The sequence below is a fragment of the Ursus arctos genome, unplaced genomic scaffold, assembly GCF_023065955.2.
Source record: "Ursus arctos isolate Adak ecotype North America unplaced genomic scaffold, UrsArc2.0 scaffold_33, whole genome shotgun sequence".
NCBI lineage: Eukaryota > Metazoa > Chordata > Mammalia > Carnivora > Ursidae > Ursus > Ursus arctos.
The window spans coordinates 21,076,885-21,086,596 of record NW_026623019.1 but is presented as its reverse complement, the minus strand read 5'-3'; positions in this window follow the sequence as shown (position 1 = coordinate 21,086,596).

Sequence of the window (9,712 nt, the reverse complement as noted above, 5' to 3'; positions counted from 1 at the left end):
TTCTATGCTGAGTGTGGAGCCTGCTTAAGAGTCTTACTCTTCCTCTCTCTCTGCACCTCCCATGTAGTCTTTCTCTCTCTTAAAAAAAAGAAAAGAAAAGAAAGTTGCTATATGAAATAATCAACAGCCCCATCCCTCTCATTCCCACAGAAAACATAGACTGGAGTTCATGATACTGTGATTTATAATGAGCAATACATATTTGATCTTCATGTCTGTTTTAGGCACCGTCGGAATTTCCTAGGTGACTAGAGCAGCCTTATGCTATATTTCTAACAAGCCCCTTTCAGCCACACCTAAGTATATGTTAATGAGGTAACTTTTGGAAAGTCCCTGGGTAACCTAAGAATGGAAGCTGGTTGCTAGAGGAACGAACCATAATTAGAGTTCAAACTTCCCTAACCCCCTTGCACCCCTCCTCCCCCAACTTCCAGGGAGAGGAAGAGACTAGAGTTTAAAGCAAGCACCAGTAGGCAATGATTTAATCAATTATGCCTACATAATGAAGTCTTCATAAAAACCCTTAAACTATGGGACTTGGAGAGCTTCCAAGTTGATGAACAAGGGACTCATCCATGTGCTGGGAGAGTAACACACCTCAAGCTCCATTGGGATAGAAAGATGATCCTGTGCTTTAGGATACTTTTAGACCTCATCCCAGGTAATTCTTTGTCTAGCTATTCATGTGGATCTTTCAATACCTTTTATAAAAACCCAGTAAGCTAGTAAGTAAACTGTTTTCCTAAATTCTGTGAGCTGCTCTAGCAAATAAATTGAATCTGAGAAGGAAGTCATAGGAACCTCTAATTTATAGTTAGTATAGCTGGTGGATCAGACACACAGGCAACAACCTGGACTTGTGATTTTCATCAAAGTGGGGTGGAGGGGAGTCTTGTAGGACTGAACACTTAATCTGTGGGATCTGATGCTATCTCTAAGCAGACAGTGTCAAAATTGAGTTAGATTACAGAACACCTAGCTGATATGGCAGAAGTACTTGGTGTGTGGAAAACCCAAACATCTAGTGTCAGAGGGGAAGTAGTTTTGTTGTAGTAGGGTACTGAGAGTGGAGGAGATACACAGGAGTGTGTTTTTTTCTAAATAGTGTTCACCATCAGAAGTTGCTCCTTCCTGAACAGGGAGCTTGATGCAGGGCTCAATCTCAGGACCCTGGGATCATAACCTGAGCTGAAGGCAGATGCTTAACTGACTGAGCCACCAAGGCACACCAAAGAACAAACTCTTAAAAATAAATAATTTGATTACCAAAAATATTAATAGAGTAAAAAAATTACTCAGAATGTAGATCCAAAAACCTGAAAATCTAAACACACTAGAGTTTATAGTCCAAGAGCCTAAAGTTCAAATGGCAGGAGTCACAGAATGAGAGTACAGAGAAAATGAAAGTGGAAAAATCAAGGAAGAACTCAATTGAGATGTTTTTCTAGAATTTAAGGACTCAAGGCCTCACAACAGTGGCCAGCACAACCAAAGATGTCCATGTGGACATATCACTATGACATGTCCAAACTTAAGAGTAAGAAGAAGAACCTTAAAGTTTCCAAAGAAAAATGTAACTTACAAAGGAATGAGACTCAGATTGGAATCAGACTTTTCATTCAAAACAACATAAGGTATAATAACATATTTCTGAGTAAAAATTATTTTCAGAGTAAAATCTACCAGCAGTCAAATTATCATGCAATAATATTAAAGAAAAGTAATCATATCACATTTAAAAAATTGTCTCTCTCATACAATACTTTGCTTTTCCTAGAAATTTCAGACCCTTTACATACTCAGCTTCTAAAATACAGGATTTTGAGAATTCTTTATTTCTTTTGATTTTGAGAAAGTTCTTCTTGTCAATCTACTCTTTTTCCCTTCATACCTTAATCCCTAAACTTATTTTATATTCACTCTTCATTGTGTCCATAGATTCATTTATCTACCAATAAAGACTTATTGACTGTCTACAATATGCTATGCATTGCAGTAGTTGCTAAGAGGTCCAGATGAATAAGGCATGATGCCTGCCCTCAGAGAACTTGCTGTCTAATGAGAGTGGCAAGCATATAAACCAGTAATTACAATCTTCTTGAGATAAGTGTCATGGGTGATAAGAGAGAGAGGCACACAGTACAATCAAGGATTGCCATTTCTGTTACATAAAACCACCTAATATCATCTTTAATTTGCCTTACTTAATTAATTTACACCCATTTACTCATTTTAAATTGTTGTACCCCAATTTCTTATAGTACCTTTTCTTATTTTATTTCCAGGATCAATTCTAAAACAACGCTGCCCCAAAATGATGTTTGGGTCACATGAGCACACTGCCAATATTTCACTGTCTAATAGGTTGATTATGTTGATTCAACAAATACTGAGTTCAATTCCTTTTAAAATCAAGAGCCCATTGGTATCATCATAATAAAATTGCTCCTAGGGGATTTATAGAGAAATGTAGCTCCTAAATTTTTAACTTTATGCTATATGCTATGCTGCCCTTTAAAAATAATCAAATTTCATCTGTTTAACACATAGTTTTAAACATAGTTTTAAACTAAAATATAGTTTTAAAAGACAATGCAGAAATAGTTTCAAAACTGGCAAGTAGGGCTGATAATTTATTTTCTAATGAAACTAATGATGACTATTTTTACTGCTGTCATTATTACTATCAAATATCTTTCTATTAAACATCAAATTCCTAGAGACCATATCTCTACCCAGAATTGTTCTTTGCTCTGCTTGTGAAACATTAGGAGAAACAGAGAACATTAATTTTTTTCAAAAGATGAATCCAAATGGCAGGGAAAAGATGAGATTTGTTTATTGACCTAGAATTCTGTCCATTAGATTCTTCCCTAATGACCTATCTTTCTTCACTTTACCTATCTACCATGCTGAGAGAACATAGCAGTAGGGAAACTTACCTCAGGTACTCTTTACACTGAAGCCTGCAATTCTTGCCAGAACCACTGCTCTGCTTTCTGATTTAGGCCTTGCCCACCTTTAGGACTTTCATAAGGGTGACAAACATTTTGGTAGGACAAAGAGGGCAGTTTTTGGAAAAACATTCTCTCTCTCTCTCTCTCTCTCTCTCTTTTATCTTGTTATTTACTAACACTGAAATGTATTAGAAACAATGTTTTTGAAATCAGATCCCAAAGTACTATGTCACAGAGAAAGTAATTTTAAGAAAAATTGCAGAGCTGAAATTGACTTAACCATTCACAGCAATGAAATAGGATCATAAGACAGGCTGCATAATGTTAGCTGAGATAGAAGAAGGCATTGATATTTAGGGTTCTGGACACAGTAGGGTGCACTGGGATGGCAGAGCTGGAGTGTCATCAAAGTTTTGTACCTCAAGTTTTTAGGCTGAACTAAGGTGGTTGTAAGGGTTTTATTTGGGCTAAACGAAAAAACAAAGGTAAAATATAAGTATTCTAAAATAATTTATACATCGATGAGCAGTATTTCTCAAAGTCTAATGCTGGAGTTCTGGTCTACTTACATCAAAATTACTTGTGTGATTTGTTAAGAGAACAGACTCTTGAGCTCTCCATCAGACCCAGTAAATTAGAAACTCTGAAGGAAAAGGTCTGGAAACCCATATTTTAATAAGCGTCTCTGGTGAATTTTTCTGTATACTAAAGGTTAGGAGTCATGGCAATAAAGGAATCAATTTAGGCAAGAAAAATGACAGGCCAGGTTAGGATAGGCAACTGGATAAACATTACAAAAAATATCTTGTCAGGTCAACAGGGTATATGCAATTAGTAGACTGTAAGTATCCATGAGGGGAAATTTAGTGCCCAAAGAAAGAAAAATAAGCAAAGAGACCACTGGGAATGATGAGGCAAATGAAAGATCAAATGGGTGAAACTGGCAGTGGTAAGCAGGGGCAGAATAAAAGAATGATGACAGAATCTCAGGGAAAAAGATAGATTGAGATGTCTGGGAGAATTGTTGTAAGGCACTGAACAGCTGGCTCTTGTGACAGCAAAAATATTTTTGAGATGCCAACATCATTTTCTCAAAACCTCAGGTTGTCCCTAACCACTGCACATTACTTAGGGAAGTGGTTAAAACAACAATCTCCCTCTTATCTTCAAAACAGCAGGTGTGGCCCTGGCACTGTTTTTTTGGCTTGATGGACAACCTAGGCCATCCAGTTAAGCATCCTATTTCTCTGCTATTTTCTGCTGAGTCTAGTTATCACCTTTTTCTCTGTGGATACAGAGCTTTAAATTATCCAGGTGAATAAGGAGCTCATAGTCAAATTAGTAGAGCAGCTAAAAAAGTAAGAAAAGGCTGTGTCAAGTGAGTATTTTATAAAGCTTTCTATGTTCAAGTCTATAGAAGAGTAAAAAGGGAAAGTACAGTTTAAAATTGTGTGGTGGTGGGAACAGGACTTATTTTAAAAGTTCTATCAGACAGCAGGGAGGTAAAATAAAGTTGAGCACTGAAAAATTCAAGGGTACAGGTGAAATCAGATCTCTGACTATTTAAGATTCTTAAAACAGATTTTTCTTCCTTATCTGGTTTATAACCAATGTACCAAGCTTACCTTAATGAAATGCAACACTCTTGGAGATAATCAGTGGCCTAGGAATCAAAGCCTTTGTCCTAGGCTCACGGCAGGTATTACTAATTGATCGTAACATCTTCAAATTGAGCCCAAGAGAGCCCCCAAACCTATTCAACATGGATTTCTAGTGGCCCCAAACCAAATAAGGTACATGAAATAATACCTTTTGCAAGTCTCACTAGAATGTTGCCACTTATCCATATTTTCTTTCAAGGGAGCCCATATTTCTATAAATTGGACAAAAGCTTTGATATTTACACATTGGTTCCATGAATCAGCTTTCCGTTTGCCTCCTAACAGGATGCTACTTTTCTGCTGCCCTATAAGTGCTCCTGATTCTACTGTGAGTGTCTACAGAAAAACTGAGTCCTCTTTCTCCACAGACATACCTGTTCCTTTCACCTCTTCCTGCACACACCACTCACTTCTCTTAAGTTTAGCGTGCACCTGTTTAATTTGTATAGCCTCTAATAATTTCCTTTGGGTCCACAAATAATATGATCTAGCCCTTGTGTTTCTATAATTAAAATTATGCTATTTGGTTTTAGAACATGGAAAGAGACTGTATTTTCTTTTGAAAGTGCTTAATTAAGGTTTCTTTGTAAAATTCTACATGATTGATTTGGATACCTAGAAACTCTTAAGTCATGTGAGCTTGTGCACTCATCTTTATATCCCAAAGACTTGGTAGTGAAGTAATTCCATTGCATTTTCAATCCCACCAGAAGAAGGCTCTTCAAAATTATAAAGAATTCAGTTTCCGCTGGGTTCCAGAGGGAATCTAACTTTAGGAGAAGCCTTCCTGCATCAACAAAAAACATGAGCATAAATCTGGGAGCTACAAATACCTAATGTGCTACCACATAAGTCATGAGGTGGAAGTCCCCAGCGTGGGTGAGCCCAGGGATCTGGCAGAGCTCCTAGAGCCATACAATGAATTGTAGATAATGACCTATTATGGGTATCCAGACATGCTTTGAAAAAATATCAGGAAACACAATCTATTCTACACAATCATTAGTGTAGGAGGAATGTTAAAGACCTTTTAATCCAGCCCACCTCCCCTCTTATTTGATATTTGGGATAACTGAGATCTAGAATATTATAACTAACTTGCCTTAAAGTTACATAGAGAAGAAAACTCTAGCTTCCTGGTTCTAGGCCAGTCCTTTCTCCACTAGCCACTAATCCACCAGTTTCTTAGTTATGAATAGTTCATACTTGCTCAGTGTTTGAGAAGTATTCTTTTTGTTTAAAAAAATATGTATTTCTGAATGAATCTTCCTTCCCTTTTCCTACTGCTTCTGTGTCCTGAGCTCCTTCTCTCTTCATTAATATTATGCTTGATTACAGTAACATGTTGTTAGAGGGTCAATGTAAGACTTTAAAAGATTTTAAATTAGTTATCTGATGAACACAAGTAAATAGAAGCTATTATTTAGAGTTTAATGATAATTTAGAGATCAAAAAAATGAAGCAGGAAAGCACTGAATCATAAATGATATATGCTGGGAAGCCTGTGATGAAATCCACCTCCTTTCTGACATCTTTGTACATGGTTGCAAAACACTAATTTCTAAGAAGTTTTACAAATAGCTCTCAAAGGAAGAATTAGTGCTGCATCTATATTTTTTCTTGATACTTTAGAACACACTATCTGACCTTTGTAATCCTATATGAATGGGACTGTACTCGTTATCTGCTTCCCTCATTCTCTACTTCAGCTCTTACTGACAGTGAAAAGTTACCTTCAGAATTTGCAGTTTGTCCTATTTTGCCTTTTTGTAAAAATATGTATCCATTATAATAATTTTTAAACAATAGTAGACATCCAACCTCTGCCCGAAGATGTGGAAAGCTGGAAAGAACATCATCACTCCCTATATTTTGGTGGGAAAAACAAGCTGGACAAACATCATGACTTTTCTTGAAGCTAGAACTGTACTAATATGATAGCGCAACCAAATGGCCCAGAATCTAGGGAAAAATAGGCACCTATAGGGAGAGACAGGGTAAAAGCAGTAACTTACCTAGGTCAAATACCAGTAAGAAATAAATATAATTTGACTAAAGTAGAAATCTAAAAAGCAAACACCAGTAAGGAAAGTTCAGATAGGAAGACAGACACATTTCTGGAGGCCAACAGTACACTGGTAAGAGGGTGAAGTCTTAACTGGCAGCAAGTATTTTCTTTTTCTTTCACAAGCAAGCCTTTTCTTTTTCTTTCACAAACCCCATGGGACAGTCACAGAAACAACTGGAAGAATTCTGAAAAGTCTCCCTTCTGGTGCAGAACTGGAATTGGAAACAGCAGTCACTGTAAGAAGGGCAAGAAATTTGCCCAGACCTTTCTCTCACTTCTTACCTACAAAAAAAACAAAACAAAAAAACCCCAAAAACCAAAAACACAAAAAACAAAACACCACCACCACCAAAAACAAAAAGCCTTAATCTGTGGGAAAAGGGAGAAAACATTATCACACTTAGGACATTAGTAAAATCCTGTTGCATCTCAGGAAAAAAAAACAAGAAACAAACCTGGACCCCTGAGGGAGGAGCAGGGATATGTGCAAAGTTTAGACTATCACGGGGGGAGGGGCAGGATGTCAAATAATGCCACATGGCCAAGATACAGGGACCCAGTGACCGTCCAAGACTGACACTTAAAACAAGGGAGAATACCTACCTCACCCCTCGTCCCCATGGTCAGGTTAATAACCACTGAGTCACAAGTAACAATGCAAGAGACAAACCTCTCTGAGTGAAGCACAGCACAAAGCAAAGACTTAAAGCTGAGGGTAGAGCAATCACTGAAAAATAATTCATCTCTCAAATGAATTCCTACCCTAAACAAAAAATATCCTTAGAGGAATTTAAAGTCCATAATGTACTCAGGGCAATCATAGCAACAATAAGCCTCAAACCTAGCCTAACTCTTAACTGGATTAACACAAATCCTGGTACTCTGGGCTTGATTGAAGGAAATGTATGCCCATTTTCAAGTACAAAAATTATTCACCTCAAATCTCTAATGTCCTATACAAGATGTTCAGCTTTCAACAAAAAAGGACAAGGCATATAAAAAGCCATGAAAAAACATACTCCCAAAGGACAAAGTGATAATAACCAGAGTGAGATAAGACAAAGATGTTAAATGTCTGACATAAAATTTAAAATAACTATGATTAATATGTTAAAGGATCTTATGAATAACTACACAACACCTAAGATCAGATGGGATAATTCTAGCACATAGATGGAAAGTGTAAGAAAGAATGAAATGGAAATGCTAGAAATCAAAACCACAGTAACAGAGAAGAAAAATGTCTTTAATAAGCTTATAAGTAGAGTCAACACAAGTGACTAAAGGTGGACTAGAAAACAGGTCAAAAGAAATTATCAAAACTGAAATATTAAGAGATAAAAAGAGAGGAAAAAAACCCAGAAATACAAGAGCTGTGGCCCAGTAGCGAACAGTATAACCACATGTTGTCAGAGTCCCAAAAGGAAAAGAGAGATAGAACAGGACAGAGGAAATATATGAAAAATAATGACCAAGAATTTTTCAAGATAAATATGATAGACACCAAACCACAGATCCAAGAAACACAGGGGAAGAAAAAAAAGATACATATGCAAATCTTATTTAAATCACTAAAAACAAAACACAAAGAAAAAACTTTTCAGACTCAAGATGAAGAGAAAGTACATTACATGCAAAGAAAACAAGATTTAAATAATGGATGTCTCTTCAGAAACTATGCAAGCTAAGGATAATGGAGTATTATCTTTAAAATACTGAAAGATGAAATTGTCAACCCAAAATTCAATCCTCTAGCAGTCCTGAGGTCCCAGGATATCAGCAAGAAACTATCTGTGTCCTCAGAGATCTGAAAAGGGCCCTATATTCAGTTCCAGCCCCTCTCAGTCACTGTTAACAAGCAGTCCTGCTATCACAAGAACCTGGTGGGAGACTCTCAAGACCACACCTCAGGAGATCCAAAAACGGGCTTATTCTGGGATCCAGCTGCTTTAGCCATGGTCAGGGAGCAGTCAGGCCCAATCAAGCACCTGGTGGGGAGACACACTCATCCATGGTTCCAGAGCCAGGTCTAAGGACCTCAATCTTGGCCATAGAACCTGAAACAGCCCTGGGACTCAATCCCAGTGCCTTTCAGCCATAGTTCAGGCCCAGTCCTGTCCACCCAGCTGTCCATCCCATGATAAGGCAGGAACCCACCCCAGAATCTAGCAGGATCCATACCTGTCCATGCACCTGCTGATAGGCCCACTGACTTAGACCCCAAATGTGGACCCTAAAGCAGACCAATGTCACAGCACCACCCCACTGAACAAGGTAAGGAAGCCAGTCTAATCCTCCTGAGAAACAGGATCCACACCCACCCAGGCCCCTGGTAACAAGCCCACCAACTACAGGGCCAAATGAAAACCCAGTGACAGTCTCATAACCAGCTCCAGCCCAGCACAATCCTGGAGATAATACCATCAGCCCCAGGAACTAACAGGAGGGTAAAGGATGTAAAGACTGGAAGAGGTGTTTGCTCCTTCAAATACACAGACACCAATCAGTTAAATATGACACCAAAAGTAACTAATAAAGATCTATTAACTGACTCCAAAGAAATGAAGATTTATGATTTGCCTAATGAAGAATTCAAAATAATATTCTTTTTTTTTTTTAAAGATTTTATTTATTTATTTGACAGAGATAGAGACAGCAAGCGAGAGAGGAAACACAAGCAGGGGGAGTGGAAGAGGAAGAAGCAGGCTCATAGCGGAGGAGCCTGATGTGGGGCTCGATCCCATAACGCCGGGATCACGCCCTGAGCCGAAGGCAGACGCTTAACCGCTGTGCCACCCAGGCGCCCCTCAAAATAATATTCTTAAAGAATTTCAATGCAATGCAAAAGAACACAGACAAAATTAGGAAAAGAATACCTGAACAACTGTAAAGTTTAAAAAAATAAAAAAGCCATAAGAAATGAGCAGAAATCCTGGAGCCGAAGAAAACAATAAGAGAACCGAACAATTCAATATAGTTTTGACAACAGACTCAATGATGCAGAAAAAAGGATCAGCAACTTAAAC